At 45.7% G+C, this 14,457-nt stretch overlaps 1 protein-coding gene and 1 pseudogene across 2 annotated transcripts in view; one reads left to right on the top strand and one right to left on the bottom strand.

The window, feature by feature from the left end:
- CHST11 (carbohydrate sulfotransferase 11) overlaps positions 1-14,457 on the top strand; it is a 260,020-nt gene that overhangs the window by 157,347 nt on the left and 88,216 nt on the right. The gene's annotated exons all lie outside the window — the stretch shown is intronic.
- LOC129511263 (60S ribosomal protein L30-like) lies at positions 9,459-9,794 on the bottom strand (annotated as a pseudogene).

The raw sequence follows: 14,457 nt of genomic DNA, 5'->3' as shown, positions 1-14,457 counted from the left end.
AAGAGGCACTGGTCCAGGCACAGGTCTCCCAGGACCCCAGGGGTCTCCTCTGGGGACTAGAGGTGCTCTTCATCCATCCCCTGCGATACACCCTGCTCATCTTACACCATTCCCAGATCTCTCCACGAGGATCTTTCCTCCATTCCTCTTCTCTGTGTTTTCACTCTTATAACTTCTTGGGGTCATTTTATTTATATGTCAAATATATATTTGCTGGGCGGCTGTGACAGGGCCCTTTACCAGCCCTGAGGCCACCTCATTCAGGTGTTAAGACAGGTCTCCCCTGTGTTCGGGGATTGGTTGGGCGATTCTGTTTCACCATGTGGGTTTTTAAACCAGACCTGGCTGCTTCCCTCTGATCTGTCTTCAGAATAGGCCTCAACCCCCTAAAAACCCTCTGCTGAAAAACAGATCATCACCCCCTCAACAAGATGTGTTGTCTCCATTTATCTCATGAGGTCATTCATTCATTCATTCATTCATAATCACGCGCAGAAAGGAGGTGGGGAGAGAGAAGAAAGAGCATGTGGCATGAACGTTGGCATAAAATTCTCTCCCTTTGGAGCAAAAATGTGACTGAAGACTTGCCCTGCCTCTGTAAGCCAGCTCCACCCTTCTCTTAAATTTCATTGATCCCAAAAGCCTTTCATTAGGTGATACCTGACCTCCAGCTAGGAGTCCAGGGTAACATGCTGAGGGGGCTCAACACCGCTGCCCCCGAGTCTGTGCTTCATATGTAGCAAAATTCTGTGCAAGCCACCGTGAGGAGAGCAGAGGGGCCAGAATCTCCACCTTTTCAGGAAGGAAGGTCCCTTTTTACACTTCAAGGAGCATCTCAAAACCCTTCCATCACGAATGCTGCCTGGTCACTCAGTGGCATGAGCTCAAGGCTTCTAATCCTTCAGATACGCTCAGACTCTTAAAAAGACGAAACTGCCACTTACCTTATGAGCAACTGTTGCATCCCCGGGGATCGGGAGGCTGTCAGGAGGCATAAGGCAGCACCAGCACCTGGCAGAGCCGGTTCAGCTGGATAAAGTCTTTGAACAAGGTGAGAAATGACTGAGTTGACAGCTCCAGCTGCAGACATGTGGTGGATTGACATAGCCACAGGACATGTCTGTGGCCACCACGTCTGCTGTGACAGAGCTGCTCAGAGTCCTGGGAATCCCCACTTCCCACTTCTTAAGGGGGAGGAGTTCACCAGCATTCGCTTCATCAGAGAAAGCGAATGGGGAGCCTGGGGCTGCAGGTGTGGGGTGTGGCTTGGTCGTCTTTGTGTTCAGCAGCTACCGCACCAGCACTCAATGTGGCCTCTGAGCATCTTTCTTGCTGGGCCCCCATGTGTTTGCCATTCTAGGAGAGTGGACTGGTTCAACTACAGTTTTATAATACTACTACTACTAATGAAGCACAGTTTCATAATGATGCTGATGCTGATGCTGACAACAGGGCTAGCAGGGCTATGTATGACATGCCAAGAGCTATGCATCTTTATATGAGGTTCTGCTGTGGGTTGTAGCCACGATCATCCCATTGTACAGGTGGAGTCACTGAGTTCTAGGGACTGATCCAGAATTGTAGGGTAGAGCAGTGCTGTCCAGATCCAAACCCAGGTGGTTGGCCATCCCATATCCTCATTTCTGTGCTGTTCATGGTTTTCAGGGATCCTGCCCCACTTCTCAACCAAACCCTACCACCTTCTTCTATGGCCAGTCTGAGTTACTCTGACTTGAAGAAACATCATGGGCCACCCTGTGCTTTAAGAGAAGGACAGTGGAAGTGTGGGCTTGGGCCGGTGCCAGGCTGAAGAAATATCTTGGCTGTCAGCCCTTTGTTCTCTGTGTTCTCTCTGCCAGCCTGAGCTGCTCCTCTAAAAGTCCTTGGCTTTGTAGGCCAGGGACCTACAAAGGACCCTCCATCTCTGTAGTCCCTTTCAGGGCCACCTCTGGGAAAGAAGCAAAAGAAAGCATCCTCTTTAGTTTTCTAACATTTGGGTTTGTGCCATTTATTTAGTAGCATAACATGGTGTTTAAAAGTGTGGACTTGAATCTTGGCTCTGCCACTTAGCAGCTGAGTGACCTCCAGCAAGCCATTAACTTCTCTGTGCCTCAGTTTCTTCATGTGTAAAGTGATGATGCAATTAGCAGTGGGGATGTGGAGAAAGGTCAGCCATGTGTCCTGACCCTCCAAACCAAGATGGGATAGGAAATGGTGTGCAGCACCTGCCACTCTCATGATAAAGGGAATACTTGGGGCTTGGAGGGAGTGGGATGGGGTGGGCACATATGGTAAGAAATTAAGGTTGGGGTAACACCAAAAACCAGCTTATGTGTCTGCTGGGAATTGCCTTCCTTTGGCCTGATCACTTTGAAAGGAAAGAGCCGTGGAGCATTTGTCTCCCATTCCCCTTCCTGCATCACTTTGGTGGAAATCTCCCTTGAATATGGGGGGGTAGGGGGAAGTGTCTTTATCTGAATGAGTCCAGGTCCTCCAATTCTTGTTGTTGGCTGTAACTTGAGTTTCAAGCTTTTCCCCTCCTCCTTTCTAAAACCAGAAAGGCACCAGCAGTCTTTAAAGAGCAGTGGCTTTGAGTTGAACAAATCCCAAATACCAGTGGCAGGCACAGAGCCAGAGAGCTACGCACATGCCTTTTCTCCTGGCACTCCAGCTGAGAATGTCTTTTCTAGAAATGCCAGTTTGGGAGTGCTAAGCTTGAAAATGTCAGTGTGCAGTCCATTTGATACTCTTGATACTCTAGGTGCACCTTGGTTTGTTGAGTGGCTTCCAGGGATTGGAGTTCTTGGAGTTAACATCTGGCTTCCTATGACATTTTGTTAGAATTTTATGCCATCCTTCAGTCAAGGAGGCATGTGGTGATAACTCCTGGTTCTGTGCTTTGAAATCTAGGTCTAGAGTCACACAGTGCTTACTGCCCTTTCTTGGTATCAGTTGACATGGTTTGGTCTGTAATAAGGACATGCTTTGTCTATTATGGGTCGAAGATGAACATGACAAAATATTTTAAAGCAGCTGGTCACAGTACCAAGACTGTAGATGAGCATTCATAGTATTTTTTCCTAAAGGACCTAAACTGGACACAACCCAAATGTCTACAGACTTGCAAATGGATGTGTACAATGTGGTATATCCAGGTACTAGAGTGCTGCTCAGGAACAAAAAGAAACAAGTGCCAATAAGTACAGCAGTGAGGGCGAATCTCAGCAAAAGGTGCTAAATAAAGGGAGTCAGACTCCGAAAAACTGCAAACTTATCTAATCCCGTTTGTATGAAATTCTAGAAAAGGCCAGGCTGTGGTGGTAGCAGACTACTTGTTGCTTGGGGTTGGGATGACAGAGTGATTACAGGGGGCATGAGGGAACTGTTTAGGGTTATGGATCTTAAAATTTGGATGTGGTGGTAGTTGCAGTTGTTAACGGACTTTACGTCTATAGAAATTCATCAAGCAGTATACTTAAAGTGGGTAACACCTACTCTGTATAAAACCAATATTTAAATAGCAAAAAATAAATATAGCTGGATATGAATAACATAACCAAAACTTAGGACAAAGAACACATCCACACAGTTCAGAAGAGGATACAAATGCCTGACCTCGCTAATAATTTTTTAAATAGGGAAGTTAAACAGTGAATTCAACACAGACCTTATTCCTTTCATAAAAATTAACTCAAATTGGATCATAGACCTAAATGCTAAATGCAAAACTGTAGAAGATAACTCCTAAGAGATAACGTTTGGGAAAATATAGGTGGCCATGGGTTTGGAAATGACTTTTGAGATACAACAGCAGAAGCACAATCTATGAAAGAAAAAAATTTGTTAGTTGGATCTCATTAAAAATTTCTGCTCTTAATAAGACACTGTGAAGAGAATGGAAAGATAAGCCACAGACTGGGAGAAAATATTTGCAAAATATATCTGATAAAAAAAACTGATGTCCAACCTATTCAAAGAAGTTTTAGACTTCAACGATAAGAATGGAACCAAATTCAGAATAGGTTGAAGACCTGAATACCTGACCAAAAAATATACACAGACGGCAAATAAGCACATGAAAAGATGCTCAGCATCATGTCACTAGGGAATTAAAAATTAAAACAATAATGAGAGGCAAGTATACTTATTAGAATGACTAAAATCCAAGACAGTGATGCCACTAAATGTGGGTAGTGATGTGGAGTGACTGGAGCTCTCATTCGTTGCTGGTGGGAATGCAAAATGGTGCAACTACTTTGGAAGACAGTTTGGCAGTTTCTTACAAAATGAAGCATAGTCTTACTTCATACAACCCAGTGATTCTACTCCGAGGTATTTACCCAGATGAGTTGAAAACTTATGTCCTGGGGCACCTGTGTGGCTCAGTGGTTGAGCATCTGCCTTCGGCTCAGGTTGTGATCCTGGATTCCTGGGATCCAGTCCCAGATCGGGCTCCCTGCAGGGAGCCTGCTTCTCCCTCTGCCTCTGCCTCTGCCTCTCTCTCTCTCTCTCTCTCTCTCTCTCTCTCTCTCTGTCTCTCTCTGTCTCTCATGAATAAACAAAATCTTAAAAAAAAAAACTTCCATTCAAAAACTTGCACATGTTTATAACAGGTTTACTCATAATTGCCAAAACTTAGAAGTAACCAAGATGCCCTTCAGGAGGTTCATGGATAAATAAACGATGGTACATCCCTACAATGGAATGTTATTTAGCTCTGTTAAGAAATGAGCTATGGAAAAAAAAAAGAAATGAGCTATGAAAAGATGTGGAGGAAACTTGTATGTAGCATATTACCAAGGCTACATACTGTTTGATTCCAGCTGTATGACATTCTGGAAAAGGCAAAACTATGGGGGCAGTAAAATGATCAGTGTTTTCTAGGGGTTAGGGATGAAGAAGGGATGAATAGGATGAGCACAGGGATTTTTAGGGTGCTGAAGCTATCCTGTATGCTACTGTAATGGTGGATACATGTCATTATACAAAGAGTGAACCCTAATATAAACTACAGACATTAGTTAAAAGTAATTATCAATTAGGGCTCATCAGCTTAGCAAAGGCACCACACCAGTGGAAGATGTGAATAATAGAAACTGGAGGTGAGTAGCTAAATGAAACTTTGTATTTTCCATTCAGTTTTTCTGTAAACTGAAAATTGCTCCAAAAAAAAAAAGTCTATTAATTTAATTAGGGAAAAAAAAACAACAAAACAATGGGCTGATCTGCTCACCATTACACTGGCAAAAATGGAAGGGAGGCTAGATCTCCCCAGTTGTGGCAGGAGCACTTGATCTGTGAAGGGCATTTTGTAATGGGTAACAAGATAAGAAGTATAGAAACCTGGTCTGGCGATTCCATGTCTAGGAGTTTATCCTAAAGCAGTATTTCTCAACCAGGGAGCATTTTGTGCCCTACTCCCCACCCCCAACCCTGGTAAGGGAGATATTTGGTGACATCTAGCCATTTTGGTTTTTGCCCTCTGGTGAGCTGCTACTGGCATCTCATGGGCAGAGGCCAGGGGTGCTGCTTAGACATCCTCCAGGGCACAGGGCAGTGCCCACTATCGAGAATTATCTAGTCCTGCATTTCAGTAGCTCTGCTGCTGAGATACTCAATTGGAAAAGTGTGCAGGGACATAGATATTCATCTCAGTGTTGTTCATAGCAGTGAAAAATTAAAAATCACCAGAAATCACTCATCAGAGATTAAAGGATAGTACATCCATACTGCAGAATCCTGAACAGCCTTTAGAATGACAGTACACAACTATGATTTTTAATATGAAAGAATGTTCATGAGACACTGTTAATGAGAAAAGATTACAAAGCAACATGCATAGAATAATTCTATCATTGTGAAGACAGAATGTGCATTTCTTAAAACGCTGGGAAGATCTCTGACAAAACCTCAAGCCTGTGTCTGGGTGGTTGCTTTATCAGAGCCAGTAAGCATGTTCAAGAGACTTAAAATTACTTTTTATCTCATAAAATTTACCCTTTCAAATTATTTTTGATATTTAGAATTTTTTACAGTCAACATTTATTATCACTTTTTTCATTAAAACAATAAAAACAAGAATGCTTTTTTTTTTAAATGAAAAGATTATGCTGCTGGATATGTAGTCAAGTAAAGGCTGCTGAAGTTTTAGGGTTTATTTCCAACTCTTAGTTACATTTGAAAGTATTTTCCAGAATAAACTACCATACTAATTACATGCCATGTTTTAAGACGTCTCATTTAACTTCTCAAAAAAAAAAATCCTATTAAGTTGGTCTTCATTGATACCCACTGTATAGACATGGAAGCTCAGAGGGTGCTTGGGTCAACAGCAGCTATTGGGATTATGCCCCAAAACTTCTAAATCCAAGACTTGTAGCTTTCCTGCTCTATTGTGGGAGGGCCTGTCTGCCACAGGGTGAGGTCATCTGCTGATGTAGGATTATCTGTGACAAGTCTGCATTTCTTCAGCATGTCTCTTACACGACCCTGACATGTTCAGGGGATTCTCATTTTGAGAATCTAGAGAAAGAACATTCTGATACCTTCTATTCATACACACGAAAAAGTTTAATCATTATTTTTGTGAGTTTGCGTTTAGAGAGCTTTCTCTTATCTGGAAAATTGCTTTGTCTTGAACAGTTCATTCTAGATCAGGGATGGAAATGTCAGTTGTGCCAGAGTCTGGTCTGAATCTCACGAAGTAAGTGTTCATAGGCTCCTATAAAGCACAGCCTTCACCGTTTCAACGCAGGGCGATAACCGGGCATGTCAGAATGCCTCCCCACAGTCCTCTCGTAAGCAGACACTTCCACTGGCTTCCTCTTGGTACCAAAGGAATAAAGTTGAGTTTCCTGGAGTGCAGGAGTGCAGTTAACCAGGAAGGGGACTTGTTTGGTGTCTTCAACTTTGCCACCTGCTGCTGGAGGCTGGTTTTCTTGAAGAGGGTTTCTCCCAGGGAGTGGGCTGGTATACTTTGAAATGACTCATGGAAAAGAGAACAGTTTCATCTTGAGAAAGGCTTCCTTGTCCTAATCACAGTCTTTATCACTGCACAGAGGCTGGATGCGCGTCTTGCAGCCTTTACCTGACACACCCAGAGCACACACTCCTGAATACCTGTCCATTTGGAGAACCTTCTAGAAGTCCCTCAAATGGTTTGCTCCCCACCTTTCAGACATCCTCCTCCGATGCATTTCATCTCAGGTTGCCTTTTGACTCTCCACCCTTAAAATGACATGAGACAGCCTCCTGGGGTATCACCCACCCACCCAATGCTTTCCTCTGTTACCTTCTAATTAGCTTCTCCTATGTTCCATCCTTCATCAAGACCAGATTCTGTTTTCTACCTCCAGTGTCCATCATGGGGCCAGTCTTCTCCCTTCAAAAGGCATACCTGTGCTCACTGGTGTTGACCGGCGCTGCCTAGGCATCCCGACTAGCCAATTTGCCTTCCTTCCTGAGGAACTTTCCCGCTCCATGTTTTGGGGTCTCGGGAACAGCATTAGAAGGCAGAGGAAAGAGCCCTAGACTTGGAGTATGGGCTTGAGTCATGGACCTTCTGTATGCAGCGAGCACTGTGGCCTTGGCTTGCACACTCCTGACCCGGTGGTTCTGTCCTAGAGTAAGACAGCAGGGCTGGCCAGGAGGGGTAGGAGAAGAATATTGGCATCTCCAACATGGGTCTGTCCCCGGAAAGTGGGGTTGAACTTAGACCTGGTAGGTGCCTGAGTCTGGGAGAGTCTGGTCAGAGCTGAGAGGGGTGATTACAGAGACTGGCCCCGGGTCCTGGAGCAGGTCCATGGCTTCTCTGCGTGTACCCCAGAGGACTGACCCCCAAGGACCAACCCCTGAAGCAGGGTTCATCAGATTTTCAAATGCACTCTCTCTGTGCCAGGTACTTGCAAGAATCCTCTGTGGCAGAAACCCTGGTTATTAGTCTATCACACAAGTGTAGAAATTGAGGCTTGAAGTGGGGGTTTAAGAACTTACCCAGAGCAGGGCCAGGGGATAAGCCAGGACTGGAGTTCAGGCCTCCCTGCTCCAGCTTTGGAAGAGACATTTGTATTGGAAGTTTGGCACTAGCTCAGGGAGCAGTGACCCAGGGGCGGGGTGGGTACTTTGGTGGCTCTTATTTTGCCCCCTTCCTCGAGTTTGCAGTCTCTGCCTGGGCTAGGAAGTACATCCCTGACCCCTACTTTCCCCTCTCGGGACCCCAAGGGCCCCCAGTTGCCCCCCTTCCTCCTGGGTTAGCCAGAGACTAATCCCTTTTCCCATTAGGTGAGCCAAGACAAGATTAGGGCTTTATTAAAAGGAAATTAAACTAGGAAATGAAAGGATAAACGAAATACTTCGTTTAGGATAAATGAAAGGATAAAGGTAGGTAGGATAAATCCAAAACGAGAAAAAAACAATAGCAGCAAGGCAGATGAGTTTACAGAGCACAGTTCTTGATCCTAAAGGGGTGAACACCTCCCAGCAGGTTGACTGGGCTTCTAGCAGGCAGCCATCCACCTGCCATGCTCACCCTCACTGGCCCTGCCTCATCCAAGCTGGTCATTGTGGTGGTCCAGCCGATGTGGTTCTCCAGGGGCCCTGACGGTGGGGCCGTACCGTCCATCACCCAGCCCACATCAGCCCCTGCCTAGCCCTTTCCTGAGTGCCATGTGCACAATGTCGCCGGCTGGACCTGCTGCTCCCCGGAGGATGGATGCAGGTGTGATGGTCTGCACACATCACCCCCCTCTGTGTCCTGCTTCCCAAGGCCCTGTCTCTATCCTCACCCTTCCCTCAGTGGCCCTGCCCACTGTCACTCTTCTGTTTCTCTCTCGCCCTGAGCTTCTATGGTCCCCACTTGTCCTCTTTTCTGCTTGCAACATTCCTCCTCCTCCCCCTCTTCATCCTTCTTCCCCCCGCTTTGCTTGGCCAGCACCTGCCTTTTCTTCAGACCATGTCCTAAATGTTGCTTTCTCGGGAAAGCTTTCCTGCGACCTCCCTAAACCAGATGACCTGGAGCCCCTTGAAGTGCTCCTTCATTGCACTCATCAGTTCATTATTTAGTTACTACTCGTTGATGCCCATCTCGCCTGCCAGGCTCTAAACTCCAAGAAGGCCAAGATGGGATGCATTCGACTCAAGGCTGAGCCCCCAGAGTGTTAAGTGCCTGGTAAATGCTCTCTGGTCATCCATTCACCTACTCAGTCATTCATTCAGGAAATATTTGCGTACCTCCTGTATATTGGGTACTGTGCTGTGTACAAAGGATACAGCAATAAGCAAAGCAAAGCGCGCCTGCTGTCATGGTGCTTGCACACCAGCCACTCTTTCCTGTTTAAATAAGTGACCAACTTTAAGGGGCATAGCCATTCATCTTAGTGAGACATTTTTTTTTCTTTAAAACAAGCTCTGCCCAGTTTTATTAAAGAAAAATTAAAAAAAAAATAAAAATTTTGCGTGATTTACTTTTCACCAGTCTGTTCTGGCATGCTTCTAATGATATCAGAATCACCTGGATCAATGATATCAGTGCATACTCTATAGTATTTCCCACATGCTGTGCCCAATTCAATATTATTGCCATTGTAGTGATGGACACCAGTTTAGGCCAACGTGGCATAGTATTCTATTTCAGATTTCCTCAGAGCCGGACAGTTGTTGGTCAGGATGACCAGTTTTGATTTGCCATGTCTGATCATTATCAGAGTCTGCTTGTATACCACGTACTTTCCGCTTTTCATAACGAGTCTAGAGTTGATCAACTCCAGTGACCTTTCCGTCTTCTTTGCGGCCATCATCTTCCTGCCTTAGATACGGGACAGCCCCAACCAACAGCAGCCGCCAAAATGCTCAGTGAGACATTTCTAGCAATGAGAGTTGCTTGCCATTGGATGGGCTGCCTCGTGGAGGTGAGCTCCCCATCACAGGAAGTATTCAAGAAGAGCCTGGGCAGTCCATTGTCACAGTGCAGTAAGTGGAGCCTCTGAGGGTCCCAGTCACATCCAAGTTTCTCTGACTCTCTGAAGGATACTTGGCTGGATGCTGTCATGGAGCTGCCAGGCTAGATCTACAGGAAGGAAGCAAGATGAGATCAGGGAGGGGACCGGGGGCAGCCTGCAAGGTGGGCATTGTCTTTGTGTTTTCCTGCTGTAAGTCAACAGGCTCCTCTTGAAAGCTGGAGCCAAACATTTTCACTTACGTAAAGTAAATTTCCATAAAAAAATTATATATATGCCAGGAAAGTTATTTTTTGAATTATAAAAAGTGATCACTTTGGAAAACACAGGAAGACATAAAATTAAAAGGACTTTAATTCTTTTACTCAAAGGTAATCAATGTAAGCATTTGAATTTATTTTCTTCCATTTTTCAGAAATATATAAAAATATAAATTTTAAAAAATGAGAATATCTTGATATGAGAATATCTTGTTCTTTTGACTTAATAGATTGTGAGCATTTTCTGCTTCATGAAATAGTGCTCCAAATTACAATTTTTATCTACTGTACAATGTTTTCCATTTACATTTACTATATCTGTTGATACAGTAAATCACCCCCACTATTTAGTGACTGAAACAATAATCATTATCTCTTACAGTTTCTGTGGGTCAGGAATTTGAGAGTGGCTTGGTTGGGCAATTCTGGTTTGGGTTGCAGTCACTTGTTGCCTGGGCCATAATCACCTGAAGGCTGGACAGGAGGACCTCCTTCCAAGGTGGTTCACTCCCGCTGCTGACAAGTGGTGCTTTTCCATGTGGCCTTTCCACTGGTGGCTTGAGTGTCCTCACAGCATGGTAGCTGGTTTCCTCTAGAATGAATGATTCCAGAGGGAGACATCTAAGCAGAAGCTACGTCTTTTCTCTGACCTAGCTTTGAGGATCACACACTGCCACTTGGGTAGTAGTCTATTTGTCACACGGGTCATCTCTGTTTAGTGTTGGAGGACATGAATACCAGGAGGGAGGGTCCTTCAGAGCCACCGTGGGGGCTGACTACCACACCATCCTATTTCTGTTACCCCCCACTTAACCAGGCCCCCACTGTTGCACATTTATGTTGTTTCCATCCTTTTGCTATTATACGGAATGTACCTTCCTCTTTTTAAAATTTTTTTTGGATTTTATTTATTTATTTGAGAGAGAGAGCATGAACAGAGGGAGGGGCAGAGGGAGAAGCAGACGCCCCACTGAGCAGGGAGCCTGATGTGAGGCTTGATCCCAGGACTCCCAGGATCATGACCTGTGTCGAAGGCAGACACTTAACCAATTGAGCCACCCAAGCACCCCTGGAATGTACATCCCTGAAAGCCCTAGGCATCTGATATGGTACAAGTGCCTGGTCTGCATTTGGTTTCACTTTAGTCCAGCCAGGGTTTCAAAGTTACAACCTAGGAGCAAGGTCATTTGGGGACATCCCCAAAGCTGGGCTACCTCTGGACTACTCCCTTTATCATTATGCCATCCCCTGAAGGGATGGCCATAGTACTTCAGTGGGTTAGCAGGAAACAGATTCAACCTCTGAAACTCCCTACTGAAGGAACCACTTGCGGAGATGTGAGCAGGAACAAGGTAACCAGTAAGGTTTCAGGTGCCCTGAGACTGGCCATAGAGATAAGCCATTGCCACTGAAGGGATGGCCTGAAGGAATGAGGCAATAGAACTGTAGTGGAAGCAGGAGATATACAGCCTAATCTCTGTCCTCTGTCCACTCTCCTCTCCCCTTTCTTTCTCCTTCTCTCTCTCCCTCTCCCCCTCCCTCCCTCCCTCCCTCCCTCCCCCACTTCCTTCTGTTGGTTCTTTCCTCATATTGGCCAAACTGAAACAGGTCATCCAACAATCAGCCTGGAGGCTTGCTGATGTGGTCCATGGGATCAGCCTCCTGGGGAAGAGAGAGGGGTAGAGGATGGATGGGAGGACAGAAAGAAGAGCAAATGGAGAATAGCCAACATATGTCTGTCAATAGTTGGGGAGCACCAGTAGGGCACAGAACAATGTACCAGAGCTGAGGTCACCAACCCTTGCCATGTTAGAGATGTGGGTAACTTTATTATTACCCATAATCATAACTGCAGTATTCCCTATCTTGTCCTAAGTATTTTCTATGTACAGGGCAAGATGTTTTTTAATTTATTTATGATAGAGAGAGAGAGAGAGAGAGAGAGGGAGAGAGAGGGAGAGAGGCAGAGACACAGGCAGAGGGAGAAGCAGGCTCCATGCACCGGGAGCCCGACGTGGGATTCGATCTGGGGTCTCCAGGATCGCGCCCTGGGCCAAAGGCAGGCGCCAAACCACTGCGCCACCCAGGGATCCCTGATGTGGCTTTCTCAAAGCCTTCAAGGGCCTCTTCCACAATGGAGCAATTAAAAAAAAAAAAAGAATAAAATCTTTAACATACCAACTCTCTGGACACAGATTTGCCCAGGAGTTAGAGTATTATGTGTTTGACAGATTGAGTTTTGTGCCAGTTGCATACAAAGTAGGCAAGAAGGAGAAAAAGACACCCCTTGGAATAACAGAATGGGAACGCAGTGCTCCGTGCAGTGACCTGCCATTGTGGAGGTCACCAGCGAGATCCTAGTAAATTCCCATACAGAGGCAGGAGGCTGCCGGACCCTGGAACCAGTGTCCTGGCAGCCCTGGGTCCTCAGGAGGCACTTTGTTAATCACTGGGTCCCTCGGTTCTAGAAGAAAGCTTTCCCTGTCCCCCAGGGCAAACAGAAGGGTTGAGGGAGGACTGGTGAGAAGTAGAGGTGGGGAGGGAGGAGGATGCAGGGTTATGGCATTGCTCTGCAACTCAGCGTTTTGCAATAATGAAAATTACCCACTCTGTCTTCAGTGCTGGGCGTGTGGTCAAAAAAATTTAGGAACTTCCCTGGTTTGTTTTCATCTACATCCTTCAGACTCTTCCAGCAAGGGAGAAGTGGCCTCGATGACGCTGCTGGGAAGGTCACCTAGATGGGGGCAGAGGGGCGGCTATTCAGAGGGCTTTGGTCTGACTCTTCATCAGGGTCTCCTGCCGCTGTAGCCAGAAGCTAGTGAGTTGGGGGATGTGTTTTACATTTCTATTTCCAGGTAGAGAATCTTGTATTTATGCTTTAAACTCTAGGTGCCACGATCTAAATACCTCATCAGCCCTGGGGTGTGTGGGCATTAGCCCAGTTAATCTCACTAGTTGGAAGCCAAGTCTGTGAAAGGGTCACTCTCACACCTGCTTATTCACTTTGGAGCTGCAGGCCCAGTGCCAGCGGTAGGAGGGCACTGCAGGAGGAGATGATAGTGGGAGTGGCGACCCGTGTGTTTGCACAGTCTACAGGGCAGAAGAGGAGGAACCAGGTTCCCATACAGGCCTTTGCCAGCCAGGGAGGGTAATTCCATGTGGGCTGGAATTTGAAATCAGACTGGATTTCAGGCTAAAATGTAGGAGGCACAGCAGTCCTTGATGAACTTTGACCCGGGGGTCCTGCACACAGTAGGCACTCCCTCAGGCAGTGTTGCTGAGGGCCTGGCAAGTATGGGGTGGTTAAGAACTGAACATCGGGAAGCCACACAGCCTGAGGTTACATCCACTGTGATCATTGGGCAAATCACAGACAATAATGGCTCTGCTCATGGGGTTGTCACGGGTTAAATGATTTGATTCTTGTGAAGAGCTGAGCATGTAGTATTTATTAATCATCATTACTATCATTCCTAATTTTCAGCCCCATTTTCACGATAGCTAAAAAGGCCTCTTATTATACCTGGATTTTATCAGGATGCCATTGCCATTACCTCTCCTGGTTTAAAGCCATCCAGCATAACACCGTTGGATTAATTTCTAAGTGACTCTAAAGCTTTATGCTCAATTCTTATTTGCATTAAAAAATTAATACTGGATGTAAGAGCCCTGTTTTACAATTTGGTGTCTGTTCATGTGAAAATGACCTGTGGATTCTCACTGAAAAGGTTTAGCGTGAGCCAAGAATATGACACCTGGATTGTTCATTTTGAAATGGGGGATGTTTGAGTGCCTATAATTTAATTAACATTGATTACGTGCTCTGTTCAAGGTACCGTGCCATTCATAACCACACATCACAGCAGTGCCCCCAACCCCTGCCAATGTTTTTGAGAAGAAAAACACTGTAAACAAATATTAACTTGGAACCCTAGATGAAAGAGAGTAGTTCTATTTTGGGGGTGGGAGAAGCCCCTCACCCCCTCTACACAGCCCTCACCTGCAGGCAGGTCCAACCTGGGGTTCTCTAGCTGGGCCCCTCCCTGGCCACTGCTGCTTGTGCTGGTGGGAGCACTGAGCAGAAGTGACCAACCCAAGGCCATTCTGGGAGGTTTTGATGAAACAAAACCCAACCCCATGACCCCCAGTCCCCTCTTCTAACTCTTTCCCCAAAGTCTTTATTTATTGCTCTTTGTTCCAATTTAAAAAAATATTTTTTTAAAATTTATTCTTTCTACTGCCCT

Source organism: Nyctereutes procyonoides, unplaced genomic scaffold, assembly GCF_905146905.1.
Source record: "Nyctereutes procyonoides isolate TBG_1078 unplaced genomic scaffold, NYPRO_anot_genome, whole genome shotgun sequence".
Taxonomy (NCBI): Eukaryota; Metazoa; Chordata; class Mammalia; order Carnivora; family Canidae; genus Nyctereutes; species Nyctereutes procyonoides.
Note: the sequence above shows the minus strand (reverse complement) of the source record. Positions and strands in the feature narration are given on the sequence as shown.